This window comes from Sander vitreus, chromosome 23, assembly GCF_031162955.1.
Source record: "Sander vitreus isolate 19-12246 chromosome 23, sanVit1, whole genome shotgun sequence".
NCBI classification, from domain to species: domain Eukaryota; kingdom Metazoa; phylum Chordata; class Actinopteri; order Perciformes; family Percidae; genus Sander; species Sander vitreus.
The window spans coordinates 8,745,267-8,766,376 of NC_135877.1; positions in this window are offsets into that span (position 1 = coordinate 8,745,267).

The window sequence follows — 21,110 nt, forward strand, 5'->3', positions numbered from 1 at the left end:
TGTCAGGCTCCATCATGCTCTGACTGCTAAACAGGAGAGAAAAGATCCGTGGGGAAGCCAGGTGGAGCGCTGGGGAAATCTTCTGTTTAGGCTTGAAACACAGGATCTAGATTGGTGTAGTCGTGCTGGATTGGCAGTGGCTGTGAGGAATCTTCTGTGTTTACCAGCTCATTTTGATGTGCCAGACCTTGTAACAGCTTTTAGGTGCCACAAACCCCCCCTGAACTGAATTAAAAAGCACACAACAGCGCTTTTTTCCCATCACGGTGTGACAACCACGTACTTATCAAGTCTGCATACCTTGAGTGAAGGAGCTAGACCTGAGAATCATTAAAAAGTCACCTCTAAATTCACTTCCTTCACACTGATGTTTAGTCAAACTAAAATGAAAAGAAGTTACAGTAGCACATACATCCTATATTTATATATATATATATATATATATATATATATATATATATATATATATATATATATATCCCATATCTTTCTGCTGTGATAGCACCCCCTACATTAGTGTTCCCCAGGTGGAGTGATTCTTTGGTTCTGACAAACAACCTCGCTACTATATTTGATTGGTCCAATATGTGTAGGCGGGCAAGAAAATAGTAAAAAATGTAAACTATTTTATATCATTGATTATTTTTCATAATATCCCAACAGTTTCAAAAGCCACACAGGCAGTTAGCCAGCTGGGGTGTCGACATTTTTTGCAGTTGCTTTTTGCTGTTAGTCCCTTCGTAGTCTATATACACGGCCTTCCACTTCCGGGATTGCTCAGGTGCGGCCGGAAATTCTGCTGAATGTCCCTCATTTAGGTCGGATGTCCGTTGCTTTGGGCTTTCTTTGTATTGGCATTTTAAACTCCAGTGGATTTCTGAGGACTATGGTTAACTGCTCCTCAGATCTCTGCAGGGTAAATCCAGACAGCTAGCTAGACTATCTGTCCAATCTGAGTTTTCTGTTGCATGAAACAGCAAAATTTCAAAGTGGCTTGTTTGGTGCATATTTATATTATATTATGTAGCTCTCTCAGTCTCTTCCCTCCTTCGCTACCAGATGGGTCTGACCCATGAGTTTGCTGTGGGGCAGGGGGAGCTGCCCTCCTGGTGGCTGAAATGGATAATTGCATTGTTTAAAAAAATGAGTGGAATAATTCTGGCATGATATTTTATAAATATCTTAAATAACACAAAACAACTAAATGGTGGTAGGTAATACATCAGATTTCATATACTGCTTTAGTAGTGACGATGGGAGCAGCAGGACGCAAAAAACGAAAATGACTGTTGTACTATGTCTGGTCATCTTACCGTGCCAAGGTTGCAATAAAGGTTTCCTAAATGCCACATTTGATGTCAGCTTACTAATTGATTGCGGGTTTTGTGTAGATTTGGACTTTTATACGTTTATTCCACTTTGTTTAAACGGCGAAGTGGATGAAGCCTAGTGATGAGTCCATAGCAACCAGTTTGTGTGTTGAATATTACCCAGAGTGCCTTGCTGAATGGTCTCAATATTTTATTGTTTTATTTCATGTGAATACTAGTTTACTAGAGGAGTAACTTAGTATTTGAAGTAATGCAGTAATGCAGGAATTGTGCATTTAGTTTCCATGCTTATTTTGTTTCCACAATGTTGTGAGTAAATCTCCTGAAATGGCCACCACACCATAACAGAGGAGTGGGATGCGTCAGATCAGAATGCAGAGGTTTAGTCTCGTATGTCATAGCTGTTAAAAAAAACACAATGGAAATCTGTATATATTTACCAAACACAAACCAGTATAGAACGTATTGATAAATTGTTGGGGAGGGTCATGCCTTTTTTCCAAATTGTTTTGGAGGGTCATAGCAATTTTTTTACTGGCAAGGGGAGGGTCATGTCTTTTTTGGCTTAAGGTCCCAAAACTCCTCCGGTGGCCCCTTAAATAAATAACGAACAGTCCCTTACAGGGCTTGGACGTGCTCCAGCCAGTAGTGCACCACGGAAATTGACAGCGCGCCTCGTGGCAACGCCAGCCCTCAAATGTCAGTCAAAGATTGTCATTGGAAAATAAACTTCAATGCAACTTTAACTAAACTTTAAAGACTTCAGTGTGTGCAGCCATTTGTGTATCTTCCCGTTTACAGGAACTTCATTGATTACTTTCATCATTTCAGTAATTATTATAATATGTTATCTCATATTCTAATATTTTTACTTAATAGAAAAAGACTGTAGACACACATTTCATTGGGCAGGTGACATCTCACTCCAGCGGGGAGCGACTGTAATAGCACATCTGATTGGCTGAGACATTAATTATGCACTTGGCTTCCCTTGACCGTCTCTGTGTCCCCCTCGGTCCCGACTCTCCGCTGAGTGCTCATTAGTGAAATGGATTACTAATGGATTATTAATCTAAGAGGAGGGAGTCCGCGGCGACCCAGCTCTGAACACCTGGAAAGCAAACAGTAAATAGCAGTTTACACACACACACACACACACACACACGGCATAAACACAAACACACTCTCATCAGCATATTCACACACACATGCTTGCTGGGCGTTAGTTACAAGTCTTTTAGGACAAAAATAGCTTGACCGTTTGATTTATTGTTGGCCCAGTAAATATAACGGATACAACTAATTAGCCGTAATTAATTGTTGCACCATCTTCGTTTCTCCAGGTTTTGGCCTCCAAATGTACGGCCTCTGCTATGTCCTCTCCTCCTATCCTTACCGCCGGCTAAAAAATGGCTGTGCATGCTGAACCACACACAAGACATAACATACATCTTTTTCTGTAGCCGAGGCACCATTACGTTTGCTTTTGTCACCTAATTATTCCTCAGGAGAGGCAATTAGCCACCACACAGCAGCCTGGGCTGCATGTTCCGAAACATACTACACACATACACGCACATACACGCAAACGCAGGTATACACAAATCCGTCAGTACGTGTGAATGCGCTTAAGGCATGCTAACACACACATACTGTACATGAGGTTACATAGCATGCACACACCAGGAATAATCACTCAGGAGCTCAGGTCCAGAGAGAGCGAAGTGCACTTCACAGATAAAAGAATCTGTGAAACAAACCAAGGAGCATATATTTAGACAGTTAATTTAATCAGACAAATGTTTGTATTTTATATGCAAAGAAAACCATAAATATGAATCTATGTACGTATTCTCCATATCAAAGACACAACTTCAAAAGAAAAGACAGCCTTAGCATGTCCATTTGGGGTTTGTTCTTTTAAAAAGAATCACTGGCCTAAGCAAAAGTATCACAAAGGAAAAGTGAGGGAAAAGAAATAGTGCTTCATTGTGTAAAAGCTGCCGACTTCTTATTACGTAAGTTTGCGGTGCCAAAATCAGTTGCTCTCCGACACAATGGACGGCAACTTATTTGTGTTTTGCCCTAAATATGTCATGTAGTTGTCAGTTGATTCGCAACTGGCCTGGGCCTCACATAAACACTCAGTGCTTATCAAATCTCCCAGCTACTTGCTGTGATGTCACTTTGAATCAGAGGCCAATTACAAAACAGATAAACCGTAAACACTGACATGCCAGAGTCTAAGTTTGACTGTGTTCTTCATAAAAAATGTAGCAAACGGAGTGAAAGCTCTGACAGGCTCGTTGGTAATAAGTCTTAAAAACACCTCTAAGGAGTTCCGAGACTCTGGTAGTCCTGAGTAACATTGTTTGTCCCATTTAGGCAATGTTTTAACTATTTCTTTGTGAATTTTGTACACATGACATATATTTACTGAATGATCTTATTACTGAGAAATAGCTCAATCTTTTCCTTCTTTTCCGATTGTTATTGTCTTGGGAGCTGATTAATTCAGTTGGCCTCTTCATGTCTAGCAGAGATACAAGTTTTAAAAAGATACGAGGGAGGTCTACAGCTCTCCATTTTCTCTGATTGCTTACAAAGGTCTCCCTCTCACTGCCGCAATCCTGGCCAAGATACTTGGCCAAGATAATTTGGCACCCACACACAACCACGCACAAGCACGCAGCCGTACACACTGATGCAGCGCGAGGGTACAGGCCTCCCGGTACACTTAATTTGGCTTCGCACACAAGAGCAAATTCACAAACACGCAAGTGCATCCACCCCCATACTCCACACGCAATGTTGGTTATTAGGCCCCAGTGTTTTAGGGATGCAAGGGAGAGCAGATACAGAATTTGAATTCCTGGCAGGACTATCAGTAAAGGTTATTAAGCCGTTGTTGATGCATCCATTTGTCGTGGTTGTATCCAGCACTGTGACATTTATCAAGTATGTCTAGCTAAATGTCACAGAGAGAGGTAGCTCGCTGTCCTGTCCCTAATTAGGACCCTGAAAGTCATACTGAAAGTCCCTCTCATCCACTCCTCTACTTCTGGACAACATTGATCTCTTTCTCACTCTCGCCTCTATTTTCTGCCCGCCCCCCTTTTTTTTCCTGCATGTTAAGCAAACTTTGGGGTTTTAACAATTGATTCTGAGATGGGGATAAAGCGCAGACAAATGGGGAGGGATGTAGGCCATCCGTCATGGACACAGGACTCATTGTTTGCAGATTTTAACCTATGGGAGAGCTCGCTTCTTCCCCAGTGGGCTCCACAAATCATAGGCAGGCAGGGGAGTACAGCACAGTAGGCAGGCCTGGCCTGGGAATAGCCTGAAAGCAGGACGGAGCCTCAGCTGTATAGTGAACAAAATGCATAGCTTGTACTACTCGCTCCCTCTCCCAGCTTACCAGCCCCAGTTTCACAGGCCAGACTGAGAAATTGATTTTAGGTTGAGGGTTATGAAAATCATAAAGTACAAAGGAATTGATAAAGAAATGTATTGTATGCCGGTACGTATTCAACAGTTTTAATGCGCAGCATGCCATGACTTTTCATAATGTATTAACCAAATACATTCACTTAGCATTTTTTGTTTGTTTTGTTTGTTTAATACATGTACTGTACTGTGCTTTTGGTGACAGGTAAAGTAGTTTTAAATTTATTTAAGTTATTAAGTTATTTAAATTGACCTATAATGTAATTTTAGATCCCCTAACACATTAAAACTATTTACAAAATCCCTGTAAATTCAGTGATATACTGACTTCAGTGTAGGTCTGACTGAAAATAAGACGTCTCATTTTACAGCAAGTCTAACTTCTAACTACGAAGCATCCATAACTGTTGCATAAACCTGAGTGAATGATTGAAAAAATCTACAATCAATGATTCAACAACTAATGATCCTTTCAGTATGCTATTATTTATTAACCTTTTATGTACATGTACAAATCATTCACAGGCACATTTGTAACTATTTATAAGTGTGCTCAAAACACACAAAGATATGTGAAGCATGGTTCATTCTTGACGTTGGAAATAATAATGTAACCAAAAATTCTTGATTCAAGGTCCACTTACTAGATTCTTTTTCTGGAGCTTTTAGTTGCATCTCATGGTCTTCATGAACGATTGGACTTTGATCAGTTGTCATCGAGTGTGAAGAAGTATTTATACTTATTATTTATTTATTTATATTTATATATTATTATTATTTTATATTTTGTTTATATACTCCTTAGATTTAAGGAGTCAAAATAAAGTGTTACATTATTTCAGATGAAATTAGGAGTTGGCTTACATGCTTCACATTTATCATAGATAGATAAGTCTTTGTAAAAGAGTAATAAATAACTATTTTGTCAGTACTAATTAACAGACCTACGGGATAACAGCGTAGCTGGTAAACCAGCTGAGGCGAATTGATTGACCAAATTCTGCACTTATTTATTTATTTTAATGAAAGAGTGAAGTGATATAATACACTGTCACACATTTGTGAACATGACATTTTTTTATCAAATAGTGAATAGAAATGTATGGGTAAAATCAAGCTGAAATGCAGTTTGTGAAATAGACCTATCTTTTGCTTTTAGATTATAATTACCCACTGAATGATTATCTTGCAGCTTATATATTATGCCATTAAAGTTAGTAAAAAAAGTTAGTGGGGAAAAAAAAAAGTTTCTTTTTGTCAGTTGGACAGTACAGGGGAGACTGCGGACCTGATCTGGGAATTGTACTACTGAAAGCAGGACGAAAGCCTCAGCTGTGGAGAACAAAGTGCCAAGCTTGTACTACACCCTTAACTATTCACCGGCCCCATTTCCTCTGGACCTTGTTTTACTCTGAAGGTGAGGAATAAGAATAAAAAAAATTGCAGTTGTGCAGCGAGGTGAGCAGCTTTGAATCAAGTGTTCTGGGGTTCAGGTGTTCAGGTCAATAAACACCTGCCCTGCTGGAGTACTTACCTCGTTACCTTCCTCTGGAGGCTGGGTGGTATAAAGAGAGTTTCACCATCAGTATTAATTCATTTGTGTGCTCTTAAACCTTCAGTGTTAACATAAAAGATGCTCAGTTCCTTTTTGACAGGTTTCATTTTTTTAATTACTGAAAAGAAGATCTATAGAAGGAAAGTTCCCCGTAGACAGGGAAATGTACTGTAATTTTAATCACTAGTCATATTTTTCCTCACATCACTCATTAAAGAAAGGAAACCTTGCTTTAATATCTTTTTGTTAAGTACAAAATAACAGCACAAAATAATATTAAACATCCTGAGCTTAGAACAGGAAAAACATATCTAGTGGTATAATGTGCTAGCTAAATGGCCCTGTGTTTCTAATTAAACAAAATTAACAACATGTTATTGTTAGAAATAGAGATACAAAGTGTTCCTTTAACATTCTGCATTAAATACAAATGTGCATGCACCGAACTGTCGTGTTGCTCTATATTAAGGTCTATAATAACGTCAAAATTAGTAATAGTAAAGTATTTTTTACTTCATATTTGCAACTTTACAGGAATTCAACACTAAAACTACACTAATAAATGTTTCTGGAATACATTTTTAACTTGAGATCCTTTACTTAAGTAAAAGAAGCAATACCTTCATAATGCATTCATAATTTTACTTGAGTAAAAGTACAGAAGCATGATCAGAATGTTACATTTTTTAAAGATTTCTTTGGGGCATTTCAGCCTTTAATGGAAAGAACAGATAGATATGAAAAGGAGAGAGAGAGAGAGAGAGAGAGAGAGAGAGAGAGAGAGGGGGATGACATGCAAGAAATCATCACAGGTCGGACTTGAACCCTGGACCTTCTGCGTCAAGGTATATACCTCTATATATGTGCGCCTTCTCTAGCAACTGGGCTAACCCAGCCACCTGAAAGATGCTATCTTTTATATCTTGTGCGCACAATTATTATTGTTATTTCATTTTAAGAAAAAAACTTCTCAACCCTTGGGCCAGGAGGGCATTACTTCTGCTGCAACTTATACATTTGTATTGACACATGGAGTTTGGTGACCTGGCATCACTCTAGCATAGCTTTACACAACTCCAACCTGAGCAGGTCTAATCCGACAAAATAATAGAACTAAAACACCTGTGTGGGTATGCAGGACCTTTAATCTGTAATAATGCATCATATTTTAGGAGTTTATCATGTGTTTTATAATGTTATTAGTAAATATAGCTGTTCAATAAATGTAGTGGAGTGAAAATTGCAGTATTTCCCATTGAAATATAGTGAAGAAGTATAAAGTAGCATATCAAGTGAATACTCAAAAGTACAATTACCTCAGAATTGTACTTGAATGCAGTACTTGAGTAAATGTACAGTACTTTCCGCTATACTGTTAGGTATACTGTATATTAACTATCCTCATTAACATGAATGTTTGCCGTATCCGTCTGTGTTTCTGTTACTACATGTTGTGGACAGACTTTTGTGTAATTAAATCTGAGAATGCTGAAAAGTGTCGCTCATTTAGCTGCCTGATGAACTTGGCACTGAGTCAGTTTCTACATAGTGTTTTTGCTACATTTAATTACTTATAATCATTTGACACAATATAGACTGTGTATCTCTCACAAACATTTGGATGCTGTTTCATGTCCCGATTCCACTACAAGCAAACAACACAGGTCACCTTGTTTTTCAGAGTGGCTTGAAATAACAGGAGCTTTTGGTAGAAACCCAAATAGGCTATCACATGTTTTCTCTCTATTTTGCTTTGATAGGAAATGGTGCAACACCCTTCTATGCTCCCGTTATTTGAATCCCTGATATTTGTTTTTGGCTGCGAGAGCTTTGAAGATAGGCCAGCAGTGTAAAACCCTTCCAGAGAAAGATAAAGAAACCCCTTGAAAAAATTCCACAGGGATATCGAGTGTGGTCCTTGACCATGGAATATTCTTCCACTGGCTTCTTAGTCAGTCTGCATTTAGATGAAAACACAGCATTCACTAACAATGCATCTGATGTCTTATTCAAATAAAAAAAGATACGCTGGCTCGAACCCTTATTCACCATCATTCTTTAAGGTGAACTTGTACAGGCTGAGATTGGATTCAGTTTTTATAGGCGGACTCTGTGGCGCTGAAGGAAAGCAACAGAGGCACATACAGGGTTCTTAATGGGGGAGTATGTTGCATTAATGTATAGTGAGCTAACCCAGTGGTGAGTATCAGGAGACCTCCTACCTGCATGGAGACAGAGCCAAAAACAGAGCCATGGACTCAAGGGGGGAATGGCTCTGAAGCCTGAGATTGATGATAGTTGGGGTCTGCGTGTGCATGAGTGTGCACAGAATCCAGCAACTTATAGTATTCTTAGATACCTGTTTATGTGTGTTAGGTGAGTATGTTTACAGGAAACGTGAATCAGGGATGTGGTAAATGTGTATTCCTATGTGAGTTTATCTGTGAATCTGTGTGTGTGTGTGTGTGTGTGTGTGTGTTCAACACATCTGTATATAAATGTGCGCTCCATTCCCATGATCCTACGCCTCCTTTCGGTTTTTTTGTCATTTAATTTCCCCTTGCTCGTTACCTCGGGATCCCAACTGATTCCCCCTGGTTCCAGAGCTGGCCCCTGGCCTCAAGGTTCCCTAACTGAATCTTGTGTTGTTCAGTCTCTGAGCTGTCTAGGGGCCCGCCTGGTGTAACGTAAATAATTCATTGAATTCCTATGCTTTGGCAGAAAGGTGATAATGCCTTTTCTGGGTCTGTCTCATCCCCCCAGGAGCACTGCAGCCCAGCGCAGAGAGTATCAAGCAACGGCAGCATGCGAGGAAAGTTTGCATAACCTTTTGATAAGCACGTACAAATGTATGCGTGTTGATACCTGTGCATGCCTGTAGTCCACACATTCTCTATTATGATTATGGTGGTAGAAATGTGATCTTGGCAGCATAAGCAATATATTAATGATAAAGAAAAACATGGGAGCAGAGGTGCTCATTTCAATCATAGAAAAAAGAAGATCAATTATATGACAAATTATATGACTGAATGTATATGCAGATAATAGAATACCATGAGTGAAAAAAAAATGCTCAAGCTAATGTAGCAGAACCAGAGTTATCATACATATAAATAGCTCTATTTGGAAATAATAAATCATTTTCGACTACTGCGGTGTTTTTGTAAGTAAGCGCTGTGACTACTCTTTTGAAGTGATTTTGGAGAGGGGAATTAAGTAGACACTTGTTGACTGACATGACACCATTGTATTCATATAATACTATCAATCCAGGCTAAAGTCAATGATATTAATAATGCATGCATGTTGCTGCCTCTAAATTTCAGGTTGTGTTTGGATAGCGGGGCCTGCCTCAAATGTTTGTTTGATAAATTGATCAACATTGAAAGTGATTGGTGGTTCGCTGTGCATGCAGAGCCTGCATGTCATGCACTAGCAACAAACTCTGTGTATCCAAGAACACTTTGAAATAAATTGCGTTATATTAGACACAGACTTCTGTTGTAGATTAGGGTTACGTTTCCAGGTTTGCGGCTCCAAACCATAACGTTAGCTGGGACAGACCCCTTGATTCTTAAGGCTAACTATATTAGCTTTAGCCTGGCTGGTAGCAGCTTTCTGGAAACTCTGCGGTGAAAAATGGCCGGGAGACTATTAACATTAATCAGGTGATTTATTTTGTCTTTGCAGCGAACACAGAACACTGACTACTGTAGGTTCACAACCCATGGAAAAGCCTGTGCATCACTGTGTCTGCGGCAGCTGCCACTTATGGTACTTTTCTACACACGGGAGAGCCTCGCTTCCCATAACAAACCCCGTCGGACTATTGTTGGGTCACATATAAATGTTGCCCAAATGGCCACCAGTCTTAAAGGGGAAGGGTCGGCTGGTAATAATCATGTAAACGGAGAGCAGTGAAAGATTACTTTTCTATCAAGCAGCAAAAAAGTTGTAGCGTTAACATTGCACGTCCTGCGATGTGACTATCGCACAATGCGCACATCGCGATGTAGACGATGAAATAAAATATTGTGCAGCTCTACCCACAATGCAACTTGACTGCCGACACTTCGATCTGAGATTTGGGTGTGTTATGCTAGTGGTGACTAATCCTAAGCCTTGAGCCGCTAGCCTCAAACATAGATGAGGAGCTGGCTAAAGAGGAACATGTATGTAAAACACAATATGCTGCACTTCATATTTCGCTAGAAATTAGCTGATAAAACTAATGCCAATCAATTAGCTTTATCTGAAAATAGTTGTCTATAGTAGCATTTCTTTGCAATTGTATTTACAGCTTAAAGCTGCAAATGTTTAGTGGCAGTCTGTCTTCAAGGCCTCTGTAGCCCAGGTAAGTGTTTGTGTGTGTATAACAGATAAGCTTTCCCTCTATTACCAACACTTGATGGAATACCATCTTGCCTCTCTATTTCAGTTTTTAGTCAATGTCCTTGTGGGATCCCAGTTGGATCAAGAAGTCAGAGGCTTGAATAAATTGGCCTGTAACTGCAGATGGAACTAATTCAGTGGATTTCTCTGTAGCTGAGAGATGCACATCTCTGTGGAACAATGACACAAATGTATAACGTCTGCAAAATGATACCTGTTTAAAGGTCACGTAAATTCGACAGAGAAAGTAGTCACCTACTTTGCTGACTTCACATCCTATTTTGATGATTTGCCACAGAGTGCACACAGGATTGCAATATAATCATGTTGAAAGAAAAAATGTCAATGTGGAACAAAATATACTGTGTGTTGTATGTATTCCTCTCACTGCTAACTCCAAAAACGAAACCTAGCAGTCTGCACGTTTTTTCTGCAAACCCAAAGGCGCTGATTGGCTGATCCCTGCCACCCCGAACATGAATGACCAAGTCCGTAATCACACAAATGATGAGGCTTTTGTCTCCCTCGCACATAAACACACAGCCGTCTCTTTCAACAGCATTGCAAACACCACAGCAGCTTCGTTGAATTGACAGCAAAGCTTCAGTCAACCGATTGGTAACGTTAGAACCGGGCCATCGGCCATTTAGATCGATCCAGGGGTCCGTGTATTGATAACCTGCCAAAATTAAGACATTTTTAATTTTGTATGTCTGCTACAGGGCTGATTATCAGATCTACTGTACAAAGCAGAACACGCTTCCTCTGTTCTTGTCTCTGCTTAGATGAGAATTCCTGCGCACGCATACACACGCACGCACGCACACACGCACACACACACACACACACGCAGACTGTCTTTATCAGTAGCGTCTGATAAATGAAGTACAGCATCAAAGATGACAGAAGGATCAATCCCAGCTAGGCTTTTTTGCATTTTAACCTAATCAATGTATTTCCAGTGTTTGATCCTGATGGCTTTATGGTTTCTTTTCCAATCAGATATGAAGCTCAGCAGGGAGCCTGTGTTAATAGAGCAAGAGAAAGAGATGGCGAGGGAAGAGGAGAGATAGAGACAAAGATTGGTGTTGATATGAAAGGAACAAGATGCGAGTCAACCCAAATAGCACAGATCAATCACCTCCAAGAGTTACGCACGCTGAGAACATGGCAGTGTGTTTGCTTGTGCCCCGTTCTTGCTTAACCAAGGTTCGATAGGCACAAGAAAGCTCAGTCACTACTTGTCTCTTCTTCATTTTCCCTCCTGTACACTCCCTAATCCTCTCTTTGCAAATTTAGCCTGCAGTATTTTCATTAGTTATTAAAAGCTGTCAAGCCGAGGTCAGCCTTCACTCCATCATCCCTAGGAGTTCCCACATTGGGTGCAGTCCTGAGGATGGGTAAGCATAACACACACACCATCTATTAAGTGCAAAGTATGTGGGGGAATTCTGCAGAATATTCACTCAGTCTCACTCGGTGCCTTTTTATAAATTATCATATTACTAAAGAGGCACATTTGCTATGTATGGTTTGTTGCCTGGGAGTTCGTTCTAATAGCCTTCTATAAAGCAGGAGGGGGGGCTTTGAACTCTGATGCATGCTGGCCAGAGCCCACTGTCAGCGGTCGGCCCGGCCATCATTTATCAGATTTTTTAAGAGCTCTCCAGATGGGGAATATTAACAAGCATATTTGGCGGAGCTACAGTCTATAAGAATCTTAGCGCCGGACTTTGGTCACAGTATACAGAGAAGCATGAGGTGGGGTAGAGGTGGGGAAGGGGGTTGAGTCGGGGATTGGTATTCAAGATCTTGAGTGGATACGTGGAGAAAATATCCACACAATATGCCTTAGTCAATTACGTGTGCCATGTCGCAGTGCTGCATTCATACATCATCTGAGTGGGTTTAAATCCAAAAAACTGACTGTTGCCAAAGTGATGACATTTTCAAGCAGCCGAAAATGAATTCCCACTTACAATGTTCCCCAAAATAAATCCTCTGCATTGTCAGGCTATAAAGCCAACGGCATTAATGTATTATTCTAACAGATGCATGATTTGATTGTGTTGTTTTTCACGATCGCTATTTTTATCGAGTGCTACAGTGTATAATACCATGTAGAACAATAACACCACTCTCAAAACATAGTTTTATGGCTAAATACTAATGTGAGGTAACCGGCACCTTCAAAGATTTTACTCTATTAACACATGGTACTTGTCAGGGACCAAGCAGTTAGGCAAGAGGAGTCACAAGAAGATTTAAAAAAAGGGGTTTTTATTTTACCCACAAAAACATTACAACAAAATAGAAATAAAGTTTGGGCCCTTAAAAGAGGTCAAATAAACAAACCGAACTTAAGCTCTGAACATAACTAACTCAAAAATACAACTGACCAGTCATAAGAGAAACAAAGGGGACTAATATACTGGCTGATCAGACCAGGTTTGACACACAGGGGAATACTAACAATAACACTAAACACTTACTCCAAAAGAAATGTAATCTTAATTAACATTAACTGAATAAATGTTCTAAATATAATACAAATCAAAACTCAAATATCTTGGGAAAAAATAAAGCTACCACCCCCAGACATAACAAGTAGCGGTAGAGTCCAATTTATATATAAATAAAGCTATATAAGCCCCTATAAAGCTGCTGTTGTTCCAGACGCCACCCCTTTGTCCCAGCAGCCTTCATGCCTCACTCCAGGGTGTGGAATCTGCAACACTGGTAAGCTCAAAAGAAAACCATTATAGCAAAAAGACAATCCAAAACTAATAAAGTATATATGTAAACCAAATCCAGTGTCCCGTACGTTATTTAAAACTAAATAAATGTTTACAACAAAATATATAATGTGTCTGAAAAGGTATAGAAACCAATCTTAAGGAAAACAGCATGAACTAAGATAAATGTGAGTGTATGAGGTTGCCGCCTTTAAGATGGCTGTGTGGCCACGGCTGTGGCCATCACAGTACTGTTTGTGCATGTTTCTACCAGAATGATATCAAAAATATAGAAAAAGTGACAGCCTTACTCATAAAGTGATTGATAGCTTGAGGACTTTCTAACCAGTGTTGTCTGCTAGTAATGACAGTCCCCAGTGTAAGATTTCTTTTATGGGCCATTATGGGCCATCTTTGAGACACACACGATCATGCACAATATTGCGCATATATATATATATATATATATGTATGTATTTTTAAGTATTTAAATGACTTGGTTATTTTCTACTGTTAATTCTTTTACCCAGTAAGTCAGATTTGTTTATTGTTTAACTAAATAATACATAGTCCATTTTGTATATCTTGCCTCACGTTGTAGGCTATTTGATGTTTTGTCTTTTCTTCTTGTTAAAAAACATTAAAAACTGATTACTGATTACTCATTACAAAAAATGCTATTTCTCATGCAAAACGACATTATACTATAAGATAAACTACTATAATACTGTTGTGTTTAAATATTATGTGAGGCTATAGGAGTTCAGGACTTATATCAACATGAGTGTATAGCTGTGATCAAGGTTGAAACCACACTAGAGTATTTGAATGTAGTGAATTCAAGAAATTGGTCCAGAAATAAACAAATAAGATGAGAAAACAAAGGCACAAATAAGGATTATCATTATACAGTTGTAGAAAATAAGGATTTGTGGTTAGATTTCAATGTGCAGCACCTCAACATGTTTTTCTCCTTATACACTGTCATTTTTAAATTGGTGTGCACAGTCCTGTTCAGGTGTCGGGCCCAGTGTCATTGAACACGGATGTTTGGCAAGCTGAAGTCGACTTGGACAACAATAGGCTCAGCTCAAATTAAAAAGAGAACACTATTGAGGCCAAGTGTTACGGCCGCTGTGGCTCCCACAACTGTAGGAATCTGTTCTGGATTTATTAGTTTCAATTTCACACCTCTTCTCTTTTAATGCCCGCTGTTTCGCTCCGCTCCTCCTCTCCTGTGCTGCGCGTTCCTCTCGGCTTCTCTCCTCTCCAACCTGCTGCTGAGCTCCTTCTAAGCGCTTCTCCTCATATTCCTGCTGCTTTTTACCTAATTTTCTCATCCTCAACTGCTATCCTAACAGTTATCCCTCTCCTCCAAGCTGATTTTTCTGTTTCTCTTCATCTTAAAGTACCATCCTTGATTTGTATTGCACCAATGCACAGAGAGCTGCAAAACGACTGTACCACAACAACTTTAGTTAAGGTTAGGGAGTGTATGAAAACGATTAGAGGGGGAGGTGGACGGTTATGTATTTTTTTCTTTTAGATGAAAGGAGGTCTGATTTTTTTTGGGACACCCTTTAAGCTTTTTCTCATCCCATATTTATATTTTATTTCCACCTTACATTGTCATAATGATTATATAAAAAATTAAATTTTCACAGCCTTGTGTCTACATCTGGGATTTTCTTTTGTTATCAGAGTAGATGACAAATGTATTTATTGTTAGCATAAGGTTTTGGTCATGGTTAAACAAAAAGAAAAGTATTTGCTGCAAATGAAAATTTCACTCACAATTCCAAACGTTCTCATATATTAGGATCTGAATCTGGGTCATCCAAATGAATACAAATGAATCCAGCCCCATTTACTCTCCACTTCATTATTTCAATGTCAAACTACCACCTGTTTCAGCCATGTGACTCCACCTTCTGTCTCATTTTAACACACATAATCTGTGCACTTTTCATTTTTTTTTTTCCTAACTATAATTAAGAATTTCGGAACTGTATTTTCTCCTGTTGCAGTTGCGCCCTCCCTTTCTCCTCCATGTCTCCTCTCATCGCTGGGGCTTTTACTCGCCCTTCCTCCGTGGCGTTTCTGTCGCCCCACCGCAGAGACACAGTGACCCGCAGGCGGTGAATTTAAACGAGGCTGAGAGCTGGGCAGGCGTGGGCCGCACCCGGCCATATGGCTCGGTCTCTGATAGAGGGATGAGGGGGGGTAGGAAGGAAACACGGTGGAAGGGGACAAGGATGAAGGGGTAGGACAGAGCAAGGAAGAGGAGGAGGAAGGCTTACTTGGCAGAATTAAAAAGAACAAAAATGGGGGTAACAACTGAGAACAGAGCAACTCAAGTAGCTGGAAAAAAAATGTGAGTAAATGTGGCGCTCACCTGGAAGAGGGAAGAGGAGGAACACGGAGGTGCAGGGCGAGGAGCAAATTACCTGGCATTAATCTGGAGGTAACAGCAAGGAGGATGCAGTGAGGAGGAGGAAGAGGGGAGGGGTGGTCGCAGGTGCGGAAAAGGCACTGGCTCACCTGGCAGAAGAGTGGTGCTCAAAAGAACAAGGCAAAGGAGAAAGAGTAGCGAAGGATCGATGCCAGCTCAAGTGGCAAAAAAAAATAGGGCAAATACTACAGTTACTAAGTCTTGTTTTGAGTATCGATACTAGCACCAAAAGGATTTATACCCAGATGGAAAATGGATCCATCTAATTTCAATACCAGAGAGGAAAGGATACATATAGCACAGAGGGCCAGATGGAAGGAGAGAGGGAGGGAGGGAAGGAGAGACAGCAGAATATACTAGAGGACAGGAGGGAGGGCGAGAGACAAGACATACTGGTCTGGTGCATAGCTGGCTGTGGCTGGGTCTCGGGCTAGTCTCTGCGGGCCCAAGGGTGCAGACGGACAAAGGGAGGGAGACGGGGAAGCAGAGATCAATTCTGTCAGAACTGGGTTCATACCCCCGGGGCCACAGAACTGGGCTGGCCCAGGGAGAGAGACAGAGGAAAGCAGGGGGAGAGCGGTGGTGCTATTTTTATCATTTTATACTAGACTTAAATGTTACACAGAAAGGGAAAGGAGATGTATGCAAGCACAAGACATATGCATGTGTGCACTTGCTTGAACATCTGTGCATGTGGAAGTACTGCATATGCATATTTGCGCTCATAAATCAGTCAATAAAGAGTTGTTGCCTCTAGAAGGACACACGCGGAGAGAGCTAAACATCCTTTTGTCATTGCAGGGGAGAGTCATATATCCGAGAGAGCAGCAGAAGCAAGGCAGAGACAAAGACGGAGAGAAAGAGTGAGGTAACCCTGCCTTGTCCCCAGCACCGAGGGAAATCTCCAACTCCAAGGTTAATTAAGCACTGGAAATGAGATCAAGAAGCTTTCCCTTTCCGACTCATTAACCAATCACAACGCGTCTTCAAAACAGTTCAGCACTCATCTCAGAGTGCAGAATAATTGTCTGTCAATGCAGATCAAAAATCAAACCACGCGATAGTCGAGGACTAGCTTCAGCAACAGCCAGAGGCGTGTTTGGGGATGTCCAAACAACAGCAACAAATGACTGTAGAGCATGCTTAAAATTGGTATTGTGAAAGTACTTCTTAGTGTGCGAGGGTACCATCTTTGAATCAAGTGGGATTATTTAACAATGCAGACACCAATTCTAATGTCACATTAAATCAGACTGTTAGTGAAATCCAAAGCACTAAGTTATTTTAATAAAAAGAAACACTGCCTGAAAGACTGCAAACCTTGTGAGAGCTGAGGTCTCATGGTGAGCTAAGGCTGCCCACTCTTTTTTGAAAAAGAGCCTTTTCAAATGCTCCTCCAGCGTAATCTTGGGGAAAAGAAAACACTTTAAAATCAGACATAGATTTTTTTTTTAACCCTGGTTTTGTCAAAACATGCATCATAAAAAACACCTTTCTTCTGTTGTTCTATAAGAGAGCCCAGCACACTATGTCACCACAGTAATTGAAGGCCCGTGTCAGCAGCTTTTGACCCCTTTTTGACAGTAGTTCTATCACAGCCACACAGCCTCAGGGCGAACAACAACATGAAGTGTGCTACTGACAAGGACACTGTACAAAATTATTTTATACAGGAGCAGAGATCAAGGCTTCATAGTATAAACATCACTGCAGTTTACAAGCGCGTTACATATGCTGAACATGGCCGACAAGAAAAAAAAAAAAGCCCAAAAAATAATCTTAAAAAAAAAAAAAAATAAGTGTTGTTGGAGGATAATCCAGGGTAAATCAAGTGTTTTGATGTAATCCCTTTAATCTTTTTTTTTTTTTTTTATATGCAAAGGTATTATTAAAATAGTAGCAGGTATATATTTGTTCTTTACATAACGTTGCAATAGAAGTATCCCTTCATTGATACCAACCACCATCATTTTTGTTCTAATGCAGTTGAATTGTCAATGTTCAGGTCTGTTTGGTCAAGTTTGTATTCATACTGCTACCACTTTGCCGAGGCTGGACGTTCTAACCATTTACCCGGCACCTTTAACTGTGTATACAATTTTACTTTTACACCAAGGGGAAAAAAGTTGCTTGGGAGCAGGTGAAGAGGGTTATGGGGCAAGGGACCCCCACATTGATCAGTACTTCTTATGAAGTCAATCAAATCAGTCGGGTGAAGTCCAGTGTAACATCAGCATCCCTGCCGCTGACGAGGCAGCAGAAGATATCACCGAACTGCAGAGCCAGGAGAGTGGTGAGAGCGGGCAGCCGAGGGAAGAGAGGATTGACGGGCTGAAACCCAAAGTGAATTGGCCTAGGGCTAGTGAGAAAGGCAGATGGGCAACTGTTAATTCAGATCTGAGAGGTGCACTTGAAGGCCTGAACGGGACAGTTGGGATGAAGTTAGAGAAGATGGGAGGTTTAATTTATGAACATGGCTCGGGAAGGTTTGGAGTTTGTGAGAGTAGGAAAGGTCGTTTTGGAGGTAGTAAAGTCAATGTGGCAACAGGAGATTAACAGTCATGTCCTAGAGTGAAGAGAGTGGCTACAGATAGTGAGAAACCACAAATCCAGGTTGGCAACTTTAAGGAAAGCAGAAATACGAAAAATGGATCAAGCTAGGGCAGCTTTTTACAAAGATCTGTATTCGTTTACCGATGCATTATTTAGTAGGGAGAAAGCTCAAGACAGGGCGTTAGGTTAACCTTTAGATATATCCCCCATTGAGGCAATAGACCACCCAATGGATGTTAAAGTTTGAAAGAGGTGGAAGTGTATTTTTTGTGGAGGCTTTTTAGGGTAGCACGAAGGAAGCAGCTTATTGGGTCTTGGAGCAAACAAGCATGATAAGACAACAAATTCAGTCAGCAAAGAGCAAAAGAAGAGACTCACAATTGTTTTTTTAAGATTATTTTTGGGCTTTTGTATGCAGTTTTATTAGACAGTACAAATAGACTGGATAGAGCAAGAGGACACACTGCTGCAAATGTGCAAAGGGCCGCAAATGGAGTTAAACCTGGGCCACTGCCAAGGACTCAGCCTACATGGGGAGCACGCTCTACCGGGTGAGCTAGAGGTTGCTCTGCATTAGGTATTCTTAGTTTTAGCAAATGCATTCGGTTGTGTTCTACATAGTCTAAGGTGGAAAGCATTAGAGAACCAGATGTAGTCATACTCTAAAGGCGTAAATGGATGACGTGCCAACCATTACTACCACTGCACCATGTACCAAAAGGCTTAACTTAAACTGGGCTATAGGATGGAAGTTAAGTCAGAGAAATCGTATTAAGTATTTCAATCGTAATGGGTGTTGCTTTCAAGTAAGCCATTTTATATAGATGAAGAGGCAATTCCAACAGTGTTAGAGATGAAAGTTAAATGTTTAGGTGGGTGGTATGATGCAGCTTTTAGTGATAAGGAGCAGATCCAGGGTTGAGACAGTACGGAGTGAATGGCATTAAGACTGTAGAGACGTAAGGCTTTCCAGGCACTGACAGTATGATGTACCTATTTAAAAAAAAGTCAGATAAAGAGAATGATTAGCTCTTACATTAGAATGTTGCCAGGGAACCCACATTGCCTCAGTGTGGCCTTGTATGGAAAAAGGGATTATGGAGCTCCCTATAACCAGTTTAAATGTGCATTAATAAGGCTGGAGAAGATGACGTCAGAGTCTAGGGATGTAGCGGTACGGAGCATAGCGCCAACAGTCTCAGCAGGAAGTGGAACCCCATGGGAGGCAGTTTTATAGGCTCAGGCAGCACTTAAACAGGGATGTTGAGGGCAAGTACAGCATGGATGTGGAAGGTTAAGACTAAGCATAGCCCAGCCTACATGGCGGCTCACACACACATTCATTTGGATATCTTGTTTTTTTATTTGGTATGACAGGGTCATAAGGGAGGGACATAATTCAGGAGTGGTTTCTAATACCAGAGGGGTTTCTAATTAGTGGCTATTGGTAATACTAGTGGTTAGTGATGAAGGCTGGACTACTGAGCAGGCCATGGCTTTAAGATCATACTGCCTATCAAGCCAGTTGGCCCAGCCTTGTCAAGCAGATACAATGTAGATACAAGGCTGGGTCAAGGCTCGAGAATCTGCTCGTTGCTTGGGTGAGAGTAGGACTTAAAGGCAGCTCAAAGGTAAGTGAGGTCAGGGTTATACAATGGTGTCACCTGTCATGGGGTCCCATAGATTTATGACAGCACAGTCAGATACCCAGTGAAGGGCCTAGTGATAGGGTCAAAAACAGTATTTAACATGAAGACTTGGCTTCCATAGGAATGCTCACCGAACTTTTAGTACACTTTAGTAATGTGTATTGATTACTTTAGCTAATTATTTAAACCATTTATACATAATGTTAGCTATGCATTTCAACCATGTATCCATTATTTTTAGCTATCTATTTCAACCATTTATACATTACTTTTAGCAAAGAACTCATTTTTGGAACACAACCGTACTTGCTGGGCTACTGCAGCATTTTGACTCCATCCACAAGTCAGTGTTTAGAAAAAAAAGCAATTTCTCTACTATCACACTGTCAGAAATTACAAGGAATGGCTTGGTAACTACTTGGCTAAGATACCCTGAGTTTTGAGCAAGAATAAACTAATTTTGTTTGCACTGTATAATACTTGAGAAAAAACTCCCTGTAGTATTAGTGTGACATGCAGAATAAATGGCAGAAGCGAGAATTTCACAATGACTTCGATTGTATAACCTTATTTAACAATGAGGTTTGCCATACTGTACATGATTTATAGATTCTAAATGTATGAGAATAGGGAGATGGAATGTGTTGCACTCTATATTGTTATTCAGACTAAAAAAGCTATGCATGAGTAAAACAGGATGTGTATTTAAATAAAAAGAGAAAAAACTGTGCAGTAAAAGGGCAAAAGATGGACTAGATAAATCCACTGTCGTCTCTCTCACACACCTCTCTGCTGTTGTTCATTTGTCTCAATTAGTGAGCATCCATTCAGGTTGTACAGTCTGTGAATTCATAGCCATCTATTTGCTTAAAATTTTCTATTTTTCCTCTTGCTGCCTCTTTCTTCATTTATTTGGTTTTAATTTTCAAGTTGAATGGCATTAATGTATTACATTGCCTGAACACAATTACTGAGATAATAGGCTAATAT